This window comes from Somniosus microcephalus, chromosome 1 (genome assembly GCF_052327205.1).
Source record: "Somniosus microcephalus isolate GS21.2 chromosome 1, FLI_Smic_1.0, whole genome shotgun sequence".
Lineage (NCBI taxonomy): Eukaryota > Metazoa > Chordata > Chondrichthyes > Squaliformes > Somniosidae > Somniosus > Somniosus microcephalus.
Window position 1 is genome coordinate 383,895,172 of NC_140987.1, and position 22,054 is coordinate 383,917,225.

The window sequence follows — 22,054 nt, forward strand, 5'->3', positions numbered from 1 at the left end:
ATCAGGAAGCCTCCTCAAAGACTGAACTTATAATTGCTTAACTTCAACCAATGTATCTAGCAACCGTAATTGTAATTAGTTATTATTTAGTTGTTAAATGAATGTTATGTAATGCTTATCTAAAAGGGGAGGAATTGTTGTGTATGTACCTTTAAGGGAATAACTGGTCTCAGACTGCAGTACCGGCAGTGACCACCCCTGTATAAAAGGCCCTAGCAGGCTTCTGTAGTTTCAGTTTCCAGGTTGTCTCCATTCAGTAAAGACTTGTTATAATCAACTCCTGCAGTCCATGTCTCAATTATACACGGCCATAATAACCACCTGCTGCACCTGCATGCTTACCTTCAGCGACTGGTGCACAAGGACACCCAGGTCTCGTTGCACTTCCCCTTCTCCCAATCTATTGCCATTCAGATAATAATCTGCCTTCCTGTTTTTGCCACCAAAGTGGATAACCTCACATTTATCCACATTATATTGCATCTGCCGTGCTTTTGCCCAGTCACCCAACCTGTCCAAATCATCCTGGAGTTTCTCGGCATCCTCCTCACAGCACACATGCCCACCCAGCTTTGTGTCATCTGCAAATTTGGAGATATTACATCTAGTTCCCTTGTCTAGGTCATTAATATACATTGTGAATAGCTGTGGTCCAAGGACCGATCCCTGCGGTACCCCACTAGTTACTGCCTGCCACTCGGAAAAAGACCCGTTTATTCCAACTCTTTGCTTTCTGTCTGCCAACCAGTTCTCTATCCAAGTCAATACCTTGCCCCCAATCCCATGTGCCTTAACTTTACATGCTAATTTCTTATGCGGGACCTTATCGAAAGCCTTCTGAAAGTCCAAATACACCACATCCACTGGTTCTCCCTTATCTATTTTACCAGTTACACCCTCAAAAAATTCCAGTAGATTAGTCAAGCATGATTTACCTTTTGTAAATCCATGTTGACTTTGTCCGATCCTGTCACTGTTTTCCAAGTGCTCTGCTATTACATCTTTTATGATGGACTCTAGCATTTTCCCCACTACCGATGTCAGGCTTATTGGTCTGTAATTCCCCGTTTTCATCTACCACCTTTTTTGAATAGTGGGGTAACATTAGCTACCCTCCAATCCATGGGTACTGTTCCAGATTCCATCGAATGTTGGAAGATGATCAGCAATGCATCTATTATTTCTAGGGCCACTTCCTTAAGTACCCTTAAGTATTTAATTTAATGTAATTTTAATTCATTTTAAAAATGTGATGGTTTAAAAAAATGTATTTAATGTTTTGATGTGTTTTTTGGGGTGATCTCCATTCATACTTTTGACGGGTCTATCTGTCAAAAGTATGAAGGGGTATTCCCTTCTCCTATTGGCTTGCCTGGCCCACGTGATCCCAGGGACGCTTACGAACTGCATGCGCCCCTGGGATACGTGGGTCCTGAGCATTTTGACTGTGGAGAGGCCCAGGATTGGAAGTGTCCAGACCTCGGGAGCCCTCGGATAAGAGCGTAGATTTTTTTCCGATAGGAGGCATCCGCACGCAGGAAGCCTCCTATCGGAAATTATGGGCCAATTCATTTTTCAAACTCACATACAAATATTGGAGCTCTCACTACGTGCTACTGAAAGAATATGGAATCCTGGCATTGGTTCTGGGATCAAATAGATCTAGCCAGTTTAACATAAATCCCACGTTCCTTTAATAATCACTAATAGGAAATCCATGTAACGTGTAAAACAGGTGCAGCAGCTGATATTATTGTCCTTTCAGCCCCCTACAGGAGGCAGATTCCAGTTGTGTTTGAGTGTGAAATTATCTATAAAACCATTGAATTGTAGCAGTGCATTAGAAAATGTGCAGTAGATTTTCAAGCTGAACATTAGATTGGCACCAAGCACCCATTTGTATTTATTTTGAGACTATAACATCCTTCAACTTTATTCCCAGTTCCACTGATACCCGAGGGAATGAACCACCAGTAGTAAAGAGGGTGAACAACCATTTTCTCAGCCTCTGCTAAAGTTGCTCTCAATCAGCTGCTATAAGGTGTACAACAATTGCATGGGGTGACTGTCTGATTTTGCCTCGTTTCCTGTGGGAAGCCACTTGACTTCAACTCAGTGCTTTAACAAGGCAGTGTGGCTTAGATCAGAAACTTGGTGGAATGGACGAACAAATCTGTTTTTCATCACTGCCTTCATACAACCGTGTTGTGTTGTGACCAACCATGTTAATGTCCTGTCCACGTTAAGCATTGAATAATTGCTTTGAATCTACCTGTGCCATGAAACCCACATTCTACTGAAAGGGCCAATGCACGTGTGAAGGGTGAGATTACCCTTGTTCAGGGTTCCCTTTGCCACGCCTCATTAACTGCTAAATTCTCCTCGAGCAAATGATCAAGTGATATTTCTGCAGTGTTTTAGGATTCTAATTATTGGCATGTTTTTGGTAAAACATTGCATTAAGTGAGGGTTTTCCGAGCCAGTGAGCTGTGAACTGTAGCACCTAACTGTTTTAAAATACATGCCAACAGTGGCATATTGATTAAGTGCCTCTGTTCCCTGTTAGTTGGATAATTTAGAAAAATCTGCTCTCAGTTTTTATTCAGTGTTGTAATCAGTAGCTAGATTCTCCTTGAAGCTTCCTCACAGAAGACTTTGAAGATGAGATGCTCAAACCGGTCCCCTCAGGCTTCCCTAAAACTAATATAATGCTCAGCTTTTAATTCAAATTAGCTGAGCAAACATGAGCATTGTCACATTAAGCTTGGGGATGTTAAGTGAAAGTTGCCTGACTCAGACAGTAATGGGAAGGGATGGAAATCATTCCATTGGTTTGTCGATGACTTGACAACACCTGGAAAATCAGGCAGCAACATTAATTAGAAAACTTTTTAGAGTTTGTTACTGATATACCTATCAATTCGTCCAATAAAAGGCGACGAGTTAGGAACGTAACTAAAGGTTTTTATTGACTAAATAACAGAGCCCACCCTCGTGGGTGATCGGGTCCAACAAGGAGGAATACCAGCCAGTCGACTACCTTTATACCTGGGCAGGTAGGTGGAGCCATGGGCGGAGTCGGAGGTGGTCAGCCCAGGTATAACAGCGCGACAAGAGGCGACCTCGTATCGTGATACAACAGTGATAACGGTGATAACAATACAACAGTGATAACTATAGTGTAACGATAAAAGTGGTTTACCACAGTTACTAATGTGAACAAGTATGAAGTAGAGATCTTGAGTGGAACATACTGAATATCGAATGCCTGGAATCTGTAAGGATTCTTCCACTGACAGCGAGCATGTGCAGAAGGGACCATAGAGCATGTGCCATATCCCAGGAGTAAGAAGTTGTAAATCACAGCCACTGTATTCAGCGCAGGTACACAATAAGAATAGCGGGGGGCATGAAGTAGGGCCCATGAGTGAGGGACTAGAACCATCGCTACTTTAACAGAGACACAAGTGAAAGTCTATGTAGAAAAGAGACTCAGTGGGATCTACAGTGTTTCCCATCAGTTAGAGACTATCACCACAGATTGTGCATGCAGCATAGACACACAGTCGGATCGGCCAGGTCTGAAGTATGCTTCACGTGTGAAGCAATGCTGGGACAAGGGCAGCCTGAAAAGGGACGAAGAAGGAGAGTAAGGGGATATAGTTGGGGTAGTTGAAGAGGCAGCGCAGAGGAAGAACTATCCTTTGGTGTTGGCAGAATTGAGAGTGTCATTTTATTATTTTTGTTTAGGGTGAACAAGCACCGGCCACACTGCTCCAAGAAAGAGGGTAACATTGTCACTCTTGACCTTATACCAGCCTAGAAATTAATGTTGGTGTGGTTAACCATGGTTAACTGACTGTTGACCAAAGCTTTTTGAGTATTATGAAGCATGGACATTAATGTATGATTTTCCTGTTTTAAGGATGTGCAGTAAAAAAGGAGTTTTAATAAACCCACAGCAAGTCATCCAGTGAAGTTAGATATTACAGGCACGATATTCAACCTATACAAATCCTACATGTATCCCCCTTATACAGAATATACAGATACGGTGTCCCATTGCACAGATTGTGCAGATGTCAGCTGTGCCTCAGTTGGTAGCTGTCATGTCTTCTGAGGGAGTGCTTGGATGAGACATTAAACCCAAGGCCCCGTCTGCCCCCTCAGGTGATGTAAAAGATCCCATGGCACTATTTCAAAGGAGAGTAGGGGAGTTCTCCCCGGTGCCCTGGCCAATATTTATCCCTCAACCAACATCACTAGAACAGATTATATGGTTATTATCTCATTGCCGTTTGTCAATCGCAATTTGGCAGCCGCGTTTCCTGCATTACAACAGTGATTGCACTTCAAAAGAACTTTAATTGGCTGCAAAATGCTTTGGGACATCCCGATGTCATGAAAAGTGCTATATAACTGCAAGTCTCTATTTTTAAGTACAGGTACAGTGTACCCCTGTGCATGTCATACAGGTACAGTGCCCCTCCCCCGTACTTCACTCGGAGGGTTGTGAACCTTTGGAATTCTCTACCCCAGAGGGCTGTGGATGCTCAGTCATTGAGTATATTCAAGGCTAAGATAGATAGATTTTTTGACTCCAGGGGAATCAAGGGATATGGAGATCGGGTGGGAAAGTGGATGTTGAGGTTGAAGTTCAGCCATGATTTTATTGAATGGCGGAGCAGGCGTGAGGAGCCGTATGGCCGACTCCTGCTCCTAATTCTTATGATTTTATCTTATGTACAGATTATGCAGGTACAGTATCCCACTGCACAGATTAGACAAGTAGTGTCCTCATGTAACAGGTTACGCAGGTTCAATTTGGCTCCTGGATTTGAGTATGTAATTTAGGCTGAAACTTCAGTGTAGTACTAAGGAAATGCTGCATTGTTGGAGCACTTTTTATAGAAGCACATCGATCTGATGTGGTGTTCTGGCCAATATTTATCCCACGACCAACATCACTAAAACAGATTAACCGATCATTTATCTCATTCTTTTTGTGAGATCTTGTTCTGCACAAATTAGCTGCACAGTTTCCCTACATTACAACAGTAACAACACATCAAAAGCAATTAATTGGTTGAGAAGCCCTTTGAGACATCTTTATGATACGAAAGGCGCTTTATAAAATTGCAAATTGTTTCTTTACTGTGTTTCCACAGATTTTACATGTACAGTACCCCTCTGTACTGATTACATAGGTACATTAACCCACCGTACACTTTATACAGATACAGCATACACCTGGATAAACTACACAGATATATGATCCTCTGTACATATTCTACAGGTACACCATCCTCTGGACAGATTCTACAGGAACACCATCCCCTGGACAGATTCTACAGGTACACCATCCTCTGGACAGATTCTACAGGAACACCATCCCCTGGACAGATTCTACAGGAACACCATCCCCTGGACAGATTCTACAGGTACACCATCCTCTGGACCGATTCTACAGGAACACCATCCCCTGGACAGATTCTACAGGTACACTACCCCCAGGACAGATTCTACAGGTACAACATCACCTGGACAGATGCTACAGGTACTGTGTCCCCTGGACAGATTCTACAAGTACACCGACCCTGGAAAGATTCTACAGGTACACCGTCCACTGGACAGATTCTACAGGTACACTGTCCCCTGGACAGATTCTACAGCTATGCCATCCCCTGGACAGATTCTACAGGTATAACATCCCCTGGACAGATTCTACAAGTAGACCGAACCTGTACAGATTCTACAGGTACACCGTCCCCATGACAGATTCTACAGGTACACCATCCCCTGGACAGATTCTACAGGTACACAATCACCTGGACAGATTCTACAGGTACACCATCCCTGGATAGATTCTACAGGTACACTGCCCCCTGTACAGATTCTACAGTTGCACCGGTTCCTGTCCAGATTCTACAGGTACACTGTCCTATGGACAGATTCTACAGGTACACCGTTCCCTGGACACATTCTATAGGTACATCATCCCCTGGGCAGATTCCACAGGTGCACCATCACTTGGACAGATTCTACAGTTACACCGTCCCCTGGACAGATTCTACAGGTACACCATCCCCTGGACAGATTCTACAGGGACAGTGTCCCCTGGACAGATTCATAGAAACATAGAAGATAGGAGCAGGAGTAGGCCATTCGGCCCCTCGAGCCTGCTCCGCCATTCAATGCGATCATGGCTGATCATCCAAATTCAGTACCCTGTCCCTGCTTTCTCCCCATATCCCTTGATCCCCTTAGCCTTAAGAAATATATCTAACTCCTTCTTGAATATGTTTAATGAATTAGCCTCTACTCTCTTCTGTGGTAGAGAATTCCACAGGTTCATAACTCTCTGGGTGAAGAAATTCCTCCTCATCTCAGTCCTAAATGGCTTACCCCTTATCCTTAGACTGTGACCCCTGCTTCTGGACTCCCCCGCCATCGGGAACAGCCTTCCTGCATCTAGTCTGTCTAGTCCTGTTAGAATTTTATAAGTTTCAATGAGATTCCCTCTCATTCTTCTAAACTCTAGCGAATATAAGCCTAATCGACCCAATCTCTCCTCATACATCATTCCTGCCATCACAGGTATCAGTCTGGTGAATCTTCGCTGCACTCCCTCCATGGAAAAAACATCCTTCCTCAGATAAGGCGACCAAAACTGCACACAATACTTGAGGTGTGGTCTCACCAAGGCTCCGTACAACTGCAGCAAGACATCCTTGCTCCTGTACTCGAATCCTCTCGCTATGAAGGCCAGCATGCCATTTGCCTTCTTAACCACCTGCATGCTTACCTTCAGCGACTGGTGCACAAGGACACCCAGGTCTCGTTGCACTTCCCCTTTTCCCAATCTATGCCATTCAGATAATAATCTGCCTTTCTGTTTTTGCCACTAAAGTGGATAACCTCACATTTATCCACATTATACTGCATCTGCCCAATCGCCCAACCTGTCCAAATCATACTGGAATTTCTCTGCATCCTCCTCACAGCACACACGCCCACCCAGCTTTGTGTCGTCTGCAAACTTGGAGATATTACATGTAGTTCCCTCGTCTACATCATTAAAATATATTGTGAATAACTGGGGTCCTAGCACCGACCCCTGCGGTACCCCACTGTAGGATTCGCAAAATTGGATTTCATATTAATAAGGGTTAAATGGCAGAAGAGGCCGTGATTCTAAGACTGTTTTAAAAGAAGCCCAGAAAAAGGGGCATACAAAATGGCTGCCGTATCATGTGACCAGCTTATTGGGACACTTTAAAATGGTTCCTGCGCAACCTCAGACAGTTTTGTGGATTCAATCCACAGTAAGTTCTGGAAGCTGTTCCTGAGAGAACGAAACCAGACCCACAGGCATGCATATGGATTAGATGCAGATCCACTCAAGATCGGCTTGGAGACAGGGGCCATCTAAATGTTGACCCAGATGAAAGAGGACAATATCTATTCATGAGGACAACATCAAGGACTCGGTAACAGGATCAGCACGAAATTAAAAACAATGAAAGCCATTTCCAACCAGAGATGGGCCTGTTACCAGCCGCTTAAAATGATTTAAAATATAATAACTGCCCCGCTGTGCTCAAAGCCCGCCAAAGTTAAAACAAAGACTAACCTGATTTTGGGTGGGAAGTGAGGCCTCGGGAAGAAAGGTATATCTGGAGAGAATTTTCGGCAGTTAAGCACACAGCACCAGGGAGCACGGAGCGCAGCACCCCGGACACGCAGCTTGAGGAGGAAGAAACAGCTTGGAAGAAGACGCTGGAGGAAGCTTGAATCAACAAGCTCGGACAGTCACAAAGAGAGCCGAGAAAAAGGGCAGTTTAAAATCGGACAGTCGTTGCAGCCCCAGCAGCCTGTCCAGCTTTTGAGCTGGGCAAAGAGGAGCTGGCTTGGGGAAAGATCAGCGGACTCTGCTCTACCGTTGGAGAAATCAGAAGGACAATTTTGACTGTATAAAGAGTCATTTTCGGAACCAGAGTCCTGGCCCGGGGAAGACCATCGGGAGATCATCGACCATCCCTGGGCCGTAGCTGAAGGTAGAAGGGGCCACACCAGCCCAAGGCTTCCCTGACCAGGGTCGAGCCGACGATCCTCGACGCCGCCGACATCCAGGCCCGCCGGTGTCCAGCCGCCCCCGACACCCACCTCAGGAGAGAGGTGTGGCGCAGTTCGCAGGGGCTCCACGATCCACGTGGAGACGAGACGCCTGAAAGGACCAAACACAGACTCGTTTTTATTATGTCCGTGTATAATTGAGACACGGACTGCAGGAGTTGATTATAACAAGTCTTTACTGAATGGAGACAACCTGGAAACTGAAACTACAGAAGCCTGCTAGGGCCTTTTATACAGGGGTGGTCACTGCCGGTACTGCAGTCTGAGACCAGTTATTCCCTTAAAGGTACATACACAACAATTCCTCCCCTTTTAGATAAACAGTACATAACATTCATTTAACAACTAAATAATAACTAATTACAATTACGGTTGCTAGATACATTGGTTGAAGTTAAGCAATTATAAGTTCAGTCTTTGAGGAGGCTTCCTGATTCTGTCTGGATAATGCCTCTTTGGGATATCAGGTTCTTCTGGCAAGGTTGAGTCGGGATCAATGTCGTTGTTTGGTTCGTCTGCTTCCAATATCACCGATTCTGCGGTGGATGCAATTGGTACTTCGGTTTCAGCGCCAGGTGTATCAGATCCTGGTGTGGAGTTGACGTTTTCCAGTGACTCTAGAATCTGGTCAGCATGGCGTCTTACAATGCTCTCTCCAACGTCCATGGTATACATTAGAGGTCCTTGCCGTGTACAGATCGTTCCTGGCTGCCATTTCTCTGTGCGGTAGTCCCGGGCCAAAACTGGTTGACCTATCTTAAAACTCCTGGTCGGCCTTTCATTCATATTCTGAAACTGCCTGTTCTCCACATCTCTTCTGACGTTTGGCTTAACCAAATCCAAGCGGCATCGTAGTCTTCGATTGAAGAACATCATGGCTGGAGTTTGGTTGGTAACCGCATGTGTCGCATTCCAGTAGGCAAACAAGAAGTTATCCACCTTGTGTTGTAGGGGTATATCTTCATTACACATTGCCTTGATAGCCTTCTTGAATGTTTGAACAAACCTCTCGGCCAATCCATTAGTGGCTGGATGATATGGGGCGGATGTGTAATGCTTAACACCATTGTTCTTTAAGAACCTCCGGAACTCTTCAGACACAAACTGTGGTCCATTGTCAGAGCAAATCTGTTCAGGCAGCCCATTCCTGGCGAATATGGTTCGTAAGACTGTGATAGTTTTTTCTGTGGTGGTTGAGGACATTTTTATTACCCCTGACCACTTTGAATGTGCATCCACCGCAATTAAAAACATCGAGTCCATAAAGGGACCAGCAAAATCAATGTGCACCCTTTGCCATGGAGATGAGGGCTACTTCCATGGATGTAGAGGGGCTTGTGGTGGGGCGTTTTGGACCTTCTGGCATCCTGTACAGCTCTTGGTCATCTCTTCGATTTCTCTATCGATTCCCGGCCACCACACAAATGCTCTGGCTAAGTTCTTCATTTTTACCCCTCCCAGATGACCCTCATGAAGCTCATTGAGCACTCTATCCTTCAATTTGGGTGGAATTACTACTCTGGATCCACACATCAAGGTTCCTCTGCACACTGACAGCTGTTCTCTTCTTGGCGAGAATGCTGGCAGCAGTGGTTCGCCATGTGCTGGCCATCCCTTCACCGTTAAATCATAGACCCAGGAGAGTGTCGGGTCATTTCGTGTTTCCTTTTCTATGTTTGCATTCGTCACAGGGAGACATTCGACTATAGTCGAGTGGAATAACTCCACTGGATCCACTGCCAGTTCTTCTTCCACCGTCGGCAATGGTAGGCGCGACAATCCATCAGCATTCCCATGCTGTTTAGTTCCTTTGTACTCGATGTCATATTGGTGTGCCCCTAGGAAAAGGGACCACCTCTGCAGCCGTTGTGCCGTCATTATCGGTACGCCCTTCTGAGGGTTGAAAATGGAGATGAGAGGTTGATGGTCAGTTAGTAGAGTAAATTTCTGACTGTGCAGGTAGTGATTGAACTTCTTCACCCCCCACACCAGGCTGAGGGCCTCTCTGTCAATCTGGGCGTAGTTACACTCGGCTGAAGTTAACGAGCGTGACGCAAAAGCTATCGGCCTCTCTGAACCATCAAAGAATTTATGTGACAGTACCGCCCCAACACCGTAGGGAGACGCATCACACGCCAGTCTTATCGGTAGTGATGGGTTGTAGTGAGCCAATATTTCTCTTGAAGTGATTAGGTCCTTACTCTTCTGAAAGGCCCGCTTACATTCATCGCTCCATTTCCATGCTACCCCCTTCGTAGTAGGGCGTTCAGTGGATGCAGAATTGTGGACAAATTCGGCAAAACTTATGGTAGTAATTCACCAATCCGAGGAATGACCTCAGTTGCGACACATTTTCAGGCGCTGGAGCCTTAACTACCACTTCAATTTTGTCAGGGGACTTATGCAACCCCTCTTCATCAATCACGTGGCCACAATACGATATTTGTTTCTTAAAAAACTCGCACTTAGGGCGATTGGCTCGTAGCCCATGTTCACGTAGTCTAGTGAGCACCTGCTCTAGGTTGGCAAGGTGTTCACTGTCATCTTCACCTGTCACTAGGATGTCGTCCAAGTAACAATGAGTCCCGGAATCCCTTGCAGGACTTGTTCCATCGCTCTTTGCCATATCGCCGGAGCTGATGCTACTCCGAATACCAGTCGATTATACTGGTAAAGACCTTTGTGAGTGTTTATCGTGAGATACTTCCTAGAGGATTCTTCAACCTCCATCTGCAAATATGCTTGTGCTAGGTCAATTTTTGTAAAATGCTTCCCTCCAGATAGTGAGGTGAAGATATCTTCTACCCTTGGAAGAGGATATTGTACTGTGTGAAGGATTGGGTTCACCGCCACCTTGAAGTCCCCACAGATACGAACCTTCCTTGGCTCCTCAGACTTATTGTTTAACGTTTTCTTCATGACAGGGATGATGGGTGTCACCCACTTGCTCCAGTCTACCTTAGATAACACGCCTGCCTTCTCCAGATTCTCCAGCTCTGCCTCAACGGCTGGGCGAATTGCATATGGTACCGGTCTTGCTTTGAAAAATTTGGGAATTGCATTCTCCTCTATTTTTATTGAGGCGGTTACGCCTTTAAGAGTGCCCAGTTCTTGTTGAAATACCTCTTTGGCGTCAGCTAAGATTGTTGACAATCGTCCAGGAGTGACGTCGTCATCCTTTTTACCAGCCACCATCAGTGCCTGAATGGAGTGCCAGTCTAAACTTATCTTTCTGATCCATTCACATCCCAATAATGGTGGTCCACCATCTTGCAGAATGTAGAGATACAATTTCCGTATTTTCTTGCCGTTGTATTCGACAGGCACCCTTATTTTCCCTCTGGGGTATACTTTTTGCCCCGTATACGTCCTCAAGACAATGGATGTCTCTCTCAAGGGTATGTGTGAGAATAGCCGCTCGTAGTCTCGTCGATTCATGATGGTTAGAGCTGATCCTGTATCCAATTCCATTTTGACTTGGGACCCTGCTATCGTGAGGGTGACCCAAATGGTTCGGTGATACTCTTTTGCAATTACGTTGTGAAGTTTGAGACAGCTTAGTCTCTTGTTCCCGGATTCACTATCGCTCATCTGGTCTTCGGAACTACTGTCCGTCATCTTTTGTACTTTCCTGTACGGTTCCTTAGTAGCCTTTTTGTTGTCGTTGTTCTTCTTCCCAGACCTGCAAACTCGTGCAATGTGTCCCATCTTTCCACATTGCCTGCATATTTTGTCCTTGGACCAGCAGTCCTTCTGGTCATGGTTTGTTCTGCCGCAGCGATAAGATTTTGCAAATCCCCGTGTCATTTCGTGGGTGCTGTATTCCTGTGGCTTTTGTTGTATTTCCGCAGCTCCCCTTGCTGCTGCTTCGTACGATACTGCCACGCTGAAAGCCTTATCTAGCGTCAGCTCTTTCTCTGAGAGTAACCTCTTCTGGGTTCCTTCACTCAGGAGTCCACAGACAAATTTGTCCCATAAGGTATCTGCCAGTCCTGCTCCGAACTGGCAGTGCTTTGATAGCTTGCGTAGTTCCGTAAGGTAATCAGCATTGCTCTCATTTTTATGCTGATTTCTCCTGTGGAATTTAAATCTTTCTGCTATCAGCAGTGGTGTAGGATTTAGGTGTTCCTGCAGGTAGCAACAATTTCGTTAAAACTCTTCACCTTCGGTTTGGCTGGAGTAATCAGGTCCCGCACTAGGCCGTACGTTCTTGCGCCCATTAAATTTAGCAATACCGATGCCTTTCCCTCATCAGCTATTTCGTTTGCCTCGCAATATACCTCGACTCTTTCCACATACGTGGTCCAGTCTTCTGTTGCATTATCGAAGGCAGTGATATCGCCAGTCTTTGGCATCTTGAAAATCTAAGATGGCGCCTCCTGTGCTTTGCCTTCATCCCCGATGGATCAAAATGGCGCCTCCCGTGCTTTTCCTTCTTCCCCGCCGAGTTAAGATGGCGCTTCCCGCCGCTGCCGCTGCTGCCAACGCTGTTGCTGGCGATTATATTTATTTTTCTATCGCGCTTCAATATTTGCTCCGTTAATTGAAGAACCGTTCCCGTCGTGGAGCGGACCCTCTGGGACACTTCCCTCCCTCTTCTTAGGTCCGAACGCTGCCCGGCTGCGAAGCACCGGCCGCGCCCTGTGTGCTCCACCCTCTCTCTCTCTCTTTGCTTCCCGACTCGCTGCCCGGCCCCGTTGCAGAGCCACCCGATCAAGCTCTAGCCCGCCGCAGCCCAGGAAGGATCAGTGCACTACCTGCCACCAGCCCGATTAGCTGGGAAACCACAGACTGCAGACCAAGCCTGGCTCTCGATAGTCTCTCCTGCACTTTTCAATTCGATGATTTGGAGGGCGGTTGCCCACGGTCGACGCCCGTTTCTCGAGTTTCTTTGGATTATTTTTTTTCTTTCTTCTGGCTTCGACCTTCAATAACGTCGTCTGAGGTGCTGCTGAGTTGCAGGTAAGTTCGTTTCTTACTCGTCGCCAGTATTATGTCCGTGTATAATTGAGACACGGACTGCAGGAGTTGATTATAACAAGTCTTTACTGAATGGAGACAACCTGGAAACTGAAACTACAGAAGCCTGCTAGGGCCTTTTATACAGGGGTGGTCACTGCCGGTACTGCAGTCTGAGACCAGTTATTCCCTTAAAGGTACATACACAACAGTTTTCAAAACCTTGCACTTCCTAGTGGGATTGGTGAGCATGTTTCTGGCCCTTCACAATCAGATCTAGATAGGTTTAATAAGGGGGTGGATTTAAGGGTACAATTAACATGAGTTGTTGTCCCTCGATGTTCCGTGTGTTTCCTTATTTCATGATGATCTTTGTAGAATATAAGATGCCTGTATTTGCCTTAGTTATTATAATGTCGTTATGATTTGTTTGTGTTTGTTTTTCCCTCCCATGTACCGTACTCTTATCTTTTGTTGCATTTGGTTTGATATTTTTCCATTTGCAATAAAATTTCATTTTGATTCATCAAACTTGGTCTACAAGAGTCTTCTCTGCATTGCAGTTCCTGCGCCTAAGTCCAGAGTATAGAATCTAAGGGGTATTTGGTTTGACATTTTTCCATTTGCAATAAAATTTCATTTTGATTCATCAAACTTGGTCTACAAGAGTCTTCTCTGCATTGCAGTTCCTGCGCCTAAGTCCAGAGTATAGAATCTAAGGGGTGAGTGGGTCGAACCACTCAAAGTTTTACTGTGCAAGAGAGAGAGGCCTCTAGAGAGAGAAACCTCTGGGAAACCACTCGAGGAAAACCCCTTACACCACTAGTCACTGCCTTCCACTTGGAAAAAAACCTGTTTATTCCAACTCTGTGCTTCCTGTCTGCCAACCAGTTTTCTATCCAAGTCAGTACCTTACCCCCAATCCCATGTGCTTGAACTTTGCACGCTAGTCTCTTATGCGGGACCTTATCAAAAGCCTTCTGAAAGTCCAAATACACCACATCCACTGGTTCTCCCTTATCTATTCTACCAGTTACATCCTCAAAAAATTCCAGTAGATTAGTCAAGCATGATTTACCTTTTGTAAATCCATGTTGACTTTGTCCAATCCTGTCACTGTTTTCCAAGTGCTCTGCTATTACATCTTTTATAATGGACTCTAGCATTTTCCCCACTACCGATGTCAGGCTTACCGGTCTATAATTCCGTTTTCTCTCTACCACATTTTTAAATAGTGGGGTTACATTAGCTATCCTCCAATCCATGGGAACTGTTCCAGAATCTATAGAATTTTGGAAGATGACCAGCAATGCATCTACTATTTCTAGGGCCACTTCCTTAAGTACCCTAGGATGTAAATTATCATGCCCTGGGGATTTATCGGCCTTCAATCACGTCATTTTCCCTAACACCATTTCCCTACAAATACTGATTTCATTCAGTTCCTCCCTCTCATTAGACCCTATGTCCCCCGACATCTCTGGGAGTTTATTTGTGTCCTCCTTTGTGAAGACAGAACCAAAGTATGTATTTAATTAGTCTGTCATGTCTTTGTTCCCCATTATAAATTCCCCTGATTCTGACTGCAAGGGACCTATGCTTGACTTTACCAATCTTTTTCTCTTCACATATCTATAGAAGATTTTACAGTCAGTTTTTATGTTCCCTGCAAGCTTACTGTCATACTCTATTTTCCCCCTCTTAATTAATCCCTTTGTCCACCTTTGCTGAATCCTAAACTGCTCCCAATCCTCAGGTTTGCTGCTTTTTCTGGCCAATTTATATGTCCTCTGCTTGGATCTTATGCTATCCCTAATTTCCCTTGTTAGCCAATGTTGAGTCACCTTTTTTGTTTTATTTTTATGCCAAACAGGGATGAACAAATTCTGTAGTTCATCCATGTGATCTTTAAATGTTTGCCATTCCCTATTCACCGTCAACCCTTTAAGTAACATTCCCCAATCCATCCTAGCCAACTCGCGCCTCATACCATCGTAGTTTCCTTTATTTAAATTCAGTACCCAAGTCTCTGAATCAACTACTTCACTCTCTATCTCAATGAAGAATTCTATCACATTATGATCGCTCCGCCCCAAGGGGCCTCGCACAACAACATTGTTAGTTAATCCTTTCTCATTACATAATACCCAGTCTAAGATGGCCTGATGCCTAATTGGTTCTTCGACATATTGGTCCAGGAAACCATCCCGTATACACTCTAGGAATTCCTCTTCCACAGTATTGTTACTAATTTGGTTAGACCAATCTATATGTAAATTAAAGTCACCTATGATAACTGCTGTGCCCTTATTGCACACATATCTAATTTCCCATTTAATGCCATCCCCACCCTCAGCATTACTGTTTGGGGGTCTGTATACAACTCCCACTGAAGTTTTCTGCCCCTTGGCATTTCTCAGCTCTACCCATACAGATGCCACATCATCAGAGCTAATATCCTTCCTTACTATTGTGTTAATCTCCTCTTTAACCAGCAATGCCACCCCACCACCTTTTCCTTTTTGCCTGTCCTTCCTGAATATTGAATTCCCCTGGATGTTGAGTTCCCAGCCTTGGTCACCCTGGAGCCATGTCTCCGTAATCCCAATTATATCATATCCGTTTACATCTATTTGCGCAGCTAATTCATCCACCTTATTACGAATGCTCCTCGCATTAAGACAGAAAGCCTTCAGGCTTGTTTTTTTAATACTCTTAGACCTTTTAGAATTATTGTTTACTGTGGCCATGTTTGATTTACATCCTTGATTTCTCTGCCTTCCACTTTTGCTTTTCTCCTTCCTGTCTTTTGCTTCTATCCTTGCTTCCCTTTCCTCTGTCTCCCTGCACAGGTTCCCAACCCCCTGCCATTTTAGTTTAAACCCTCCCCAACAGCACTAGCAGACACTCCCCCTAGGACATCAGTCCTGGTCCTGCCCAGGTGCAAACTGTCCAGTCTGTACTGGTCCCACCGCCCCCAGAACTGGTTCCAATGTCCCATGAATTTGAATCCCTCCCCCTTGCACCATTCTTCTAGCCATGTATTCATCTGAAATATCCTTCTATTTCTACTCTGACTAGCACGTGGCACTGGTAGCAATCCTGAGATTACTACCTATGAGGTCCAATTTTTTAATTTACCTCCTAACTCCATATATTCAGCTTTTAGGACTTCACCCCATTTTTTACCTATATCGTTGGTATCTATATGCACCACGACAACTGGTTGTTCACCCTCCCCCTCCAGAATGCCCTGCAGCCGCTCCGAGACATTCTACAGATACACTGTCCTCTGGACAGATTCTACAGGGACAGTGTCCCCTGGGCATATTCTACACGTACACCGTCCCTTGGACAGATTCTGCAGGTACATCATCCCCTGGACAGGTTCTACAGGTACACCATCCCCTGGACAGTTTCTACAGGTACACCATCCCCTGGTCAGATTCAAAGGTACACCGTCCCCTGGACAGATTCCACAGGTGCACCGTTCCCATGACAGATTCTACAGGTGCACCACCCCTGGACAGATTCTACAGGTGCACTGTCCCCTGGACAAATTCTACAGGTGCACCACCCACTGGACAGATTCAAAGGTATACCGTCCCCTTGATAGATTCTGCAGGTACACCATCCCCGTCCAAATTCTACACCCACACCATCCCTGTACAGATTCTGCAGGTACACTGTCCCCATGATAGATTCTACAGGTGCACTGTCCCCATGACAGATTCGACAGGTGCAACATCCCCTGGACAGATTCTACAGGTGCACCATCCCCTCGACAGATTCTACAGCTATACCATCCCCTGGACAGATTCTACAGGAAAACCACCCCCTGGACAGATTCGACAGGTGCACCATCCCCTGGACAGATTGTACAGGTACACCGCCCACTGGACAGATTCTGCAGGTACACTGTCCCCTGGACAGATTCTACAGGTACACCACCCCGTGGACAGATTCAAAGGTACACCATCCCCTCAACAGATTCTACAGGTACAGTGTTCCCTGGACAGCATCTACTGGGTCACCATTTCCTTGACAGATTCTACAGGTACACCATCTCCTGGAGAGGTTCTACAGGTAAACGGGCCCCTGGAAAAATTTGAAAGTCACAGTGTCCCCTGCACAGATTCAACAGTTACACCATCACCTGAACAGATTGTCCAGGTAGACTGCCCCTGGAGAAATTCAAAAGGTACAGTGTCCCATGGACAGATTCTACAGCTACACCGTCCCTTGGACAGTTTGAACAGGTGCACCATCCCCTGGACGGATTCTGCAGTTACAAAGTCCCCTCGACAGATTCAACAGGGACAGTGTCCCCTGAGTAGATTTTACAGGTACAGTTTCCCCTGGACAGGTTGTACAGGTACACCATCACCTGGACAGATTTTACAGGTACACCGTCACCTGGACAGATTCAACAGTTACTCTGACCTCTGGACAGATACTACAGGTACATCATCCCCTGGACAGATTCTACAGGTACACTGTCCCCTGGACAGATTCTACAGGTACACCAACCCCTGGACAGATTCCACAGGAGCACCATTCCCTTGACAGATTCGACAGGTGCACCGTCTCCTGGACAGATTCTACAGGTGCACCATTCCCTTGGTAGATTCATCAGGTGCACCGTTCCCTTGACAGATTCTACAGGTACACCATCACCTGGACTGATTTTACAGGTACAGTGTCCCCGGACAGATTCTACAGGTACACCATAACCTGAACAGATTTTATAGGTACAGTGTCACCTGGACAGATTCTACAGGTACACCATTCCTTGGGCAGATACTACAGGTGCATGATACCCTGGACAGATTCTATAGGTACGCTATTCCCATGGCAGATTCTGCAGACTATCCGTCCCCTGGACAGATTCTACAGGTACACCGTCCCCTGGACAGATGCTACAGGCGTCACTGTCCCCATGGCAGATTCTGCAGGCATACCATCCCCTGGACAGGTACTACAGGTACACCATCAGCTGGACAGGTTCCACAGGTAAACCGACCCCATGACAGATTCTACAGGTACACTGTCCCCTGGCCAGATTCTACAGGTACGCCATCCCCTGGACTGATTCTATAGGTACGCCATCCCCTGGACAGATTCTACAGGCACACCGTCGCCTGGACAGATTCTACAGGTACTCCATCCCCTGGACAGATTCTACAGGTACACCATCTCCTGGATAGTTTCTACAGGTACACCGTCCCCTGGGAAGATTCTACAGGAACAACGTCCCCTGGACAGATTCTACAGGTAATTTGTCCCCTGCACAGATTCTACATGGGCAGTGTCCCCTGGACAAATTCTACAGACACAGTGCTCCCTGGACAGATTCAACAGGTATAGCATCACCTGGACAGATTCTACAGGTACGCAATCCCCTGGACACATTCTACATGGACAATGTCCCCATGACTGATTCTACAGGTATACCATCCCCTGGACAGATTCTACACATACACCGTTTCCTGGACAGATTCTACTGGTACACCATCCCTTGGACAGATTGTACAGGTACATCATCCCCTGAGCAGATTCTACAGGTGCACCATCCTTTGGACAGATTCTACAGGTACACAGTCCCCTGGACAGATTCTACAGGCACAGTGCTCCCTGGACAGATTCTACAGGTACAGCATCACCTCGACAGATTCTGCAGGTACACCGTCCCCTGGACAGATCCTGCAGGTACACCATCCCCTGGACAGATTCTACAGGCACACCTTCCCCTGGACAGATTCTGCAGGTACACCATCCCCTGGACAGATTCTACAGGTACACCGTCCCCTGGACAGATTCTACAGGTACACGTTCCCCTGTACAGATTCTACAGGTACACCATCCATGTACAGATTCTACAGATACACCATCCCCTGGACAGATTCAACAGGTACACTGTCATCTGGACAGATTATACAGATAAACCGTCCCCTGGACAGATTCTACAGGTACACCATCTCCTGGAGAGGTTCTACAGCTAAACGGACCCCTTGAAAAATTCAAAAGCACAGTGTCCACTGCACAGATTCAACAGTTACACCATCACCTGAACAGATTGTCCAGGTACACAGCCCCTGGAGAAATTCGAAAGGTAAAGTGTCCCCTGGACAGATTCTACAGCTACACCGTCCCTTGGACAGTTTCAACAGGTGCACCATCCCCTGGATGGATTCTACAGTTACAAAGTCCCCTGGACAGATTCAACAGGGACAGTGTCCCCTGGGTAGATTTTACAGGTACAGTTTCCTCTGAACAGGTTCTACAGGTACACCATCACCTGGACAGATTTTACAGGTACACCATCACCGTGACAGATTCTGCAGGTACTCTGACCCCTGGACAGATACTACAGGTACACCAACCCCTGGACAGATTCCACAGGAGCAACATTCCCTTGACAGATTCGACAGGTGCACCGTCTCCTGGACAGATTCTACAGTGGCACCATTCCCTTGGCAGATTCATCAGGTGCACCTTTCCCTTGACAGGTTCTACACATACACCGTCCCCTGGACAGATTGTACAGGTACACCATCCCCTGGACAGATTCTACAGGTACACCGTCCCCTGGACTGATTCTATAGGTACACCATCACCTGAACAGATTTTACAGGTACAGTGTCAGCTGGACAGATTCTACAGGTACACCATTCCTTGGGCAGATTCTACAGGTGCACCGTACCCTGGACAGATTCTATAGGTACGCCATCCCCATGACAGATTCTGCAGACTATCTGTCCAATGGACGGATTCTACAGGTACACCGTCCCCTGGACAGATTCTACAGGTGTCACAGTCCCCTGGACAGATTCTGCAGGTACTCTGTCCCCTGAACAGATTCTACAGGTACACCATCCCCTGGACAGATTCAACAGGTACATTGTCGGCTGGGAAGATTCTACAGGAACAATGTCCCCTGGACAGATTCTACAGGTACATTGTCCCCTGGACAGATTCTACAGGTACACCGTCCCCTGGACAGATTCCACAGGTAAACCAACCCCTTGACAGATTCTACAGGTACACCGTCCCCTGGACAGATTCTACAGGTATATTGTCCCCTGGGAAGATTCTACAGGAACAACGTCCCCTGGACAGATTCTACAGGTACACCGTCCCCTGGACAGATTCTACACATACACCATTTCCTGGACAGATTCTACATTACACCATCCACTGGACAGATTCTGCAGGCACACCTTCCCCTGGACAGATTCTACAGGTACACCGTCCCCTGGCCAGGTTCTACAGGTACATGTCCCCTGGACAGTTTCTATATGTACACGTTCCCCTGAACAGATTCTACAGGTGCACCATCCATGTACAGATTCAAAGGTACACCATCCCCTGGACAGATTCAACAGGTACACTGTCCTCTGGACAGATTATATACAGATAAACCATCCCCTTGACAGATTCTACAGGTACACCGTCTCCTGGAGCGGTTCTACAGGTAAACGGACCCCTGGAAAAATTCAAAAGCACAGTGTCCCCTGCACAGATTCAACAGTTACACCATCACCTGAACAGATTGTCCAGGTACACTGCCCCTGGAGAAATTCGAAAGGTACACCGTCCCTTGGACAGTTTCAACAGGTGCACCATCCCCTGGACGGATTCTACAGTTACAAAGTCCCCTGGACAGATTCAACAGGGACAGTGACCCCTGGGTAGATTTTACAGGTACATTTTCCCCTGGACAGATTGTGCAGGTAAACCGAACACTTGACAGATTCTACAGGTACACCGTCCCCTGGACAGATTCAACAGGTACATTGTCGGCTGGGAAGATTCTACAGGAACAACGTCCCCGGGACAGATTCTACAGGTGCATTGTTCCCTGAACAGATTCTACAGGTACACTGTCCCCTGGACAGTTTCCACAGGTAAACCAACCCCTTGACAGATTCTACAGGTACACCATCCCCATGACAGATTCTACAGGTACATTGTCCCCTGGGAAGATTCTACAGGAACAACGTCCCCTGGACGGATTCTACAGTTACAAAGTCCCCTGGACAGATTCAACAGGGACAGTGACCCCTGGGTAGATTTTACAGGTACATTTTCCCCTGGACAGGTTCTACAGGTACACCATCACCTGGACAGATTTTACAGGTACACTGTCACCTGGACAGATTCTACAGGTAATCCGACCCCTGGACAGGTACTACAGGTACATCATCCCCTGGACAGATTCTACAGGTACACCGTTCCCTGGACAGATTCTACAGGTACCCCAACCCCATGACAGATTCCACAGGAGCACCATTCCCTTGACAGATTCGACAGGTGCACCGTCTCCTGGACATATTCTACAGGTGCACCATTCCCTTGGCAGATTCATCAGGTGCACCGTTCCTTTGACAGATTCTACACATACACCATCCCCTGGACAGATTGTACAGGTGCACCATCCCCTGGACAGATTCTACAGGTAAACCGTCCCCTGGACTGATTCTACAGGTACACCATCACCTGGACTGATTTTACAGGTACAGTGTCCCCTGGACAGATTCTGCAGGCATACCGTCCCCTGGACAGATTCTACAGGTACTCCATCCCCTGGTCAAATTCCACAGGTAAACCGACCCCTTGACAGATTCTACAGGTACACTGTCCCCTGGAAAGATTCTACAGGGACGCCATCCCCTGGAATGATTCTATAGGTACACCATCCCCTTGACAGATTCTACAGGCACACCGTCGCCTGGACAGATTCTACAGATACATCATCCCCTGGACAGATTCTACAGGTACACCGTCCCCTGGACAGATCCTACAGTTACACCATCCCCTGGACAGATTCTGCAGGTACAACGTCCCCTGGACAGATTCTACAGGTACAACATCGCCTGAACAAATTCTACAGGTACACCATCCCCTGGACAGATTCTACAGGTACACCATCCCCTGGACAGATTCTACAGGTACACCA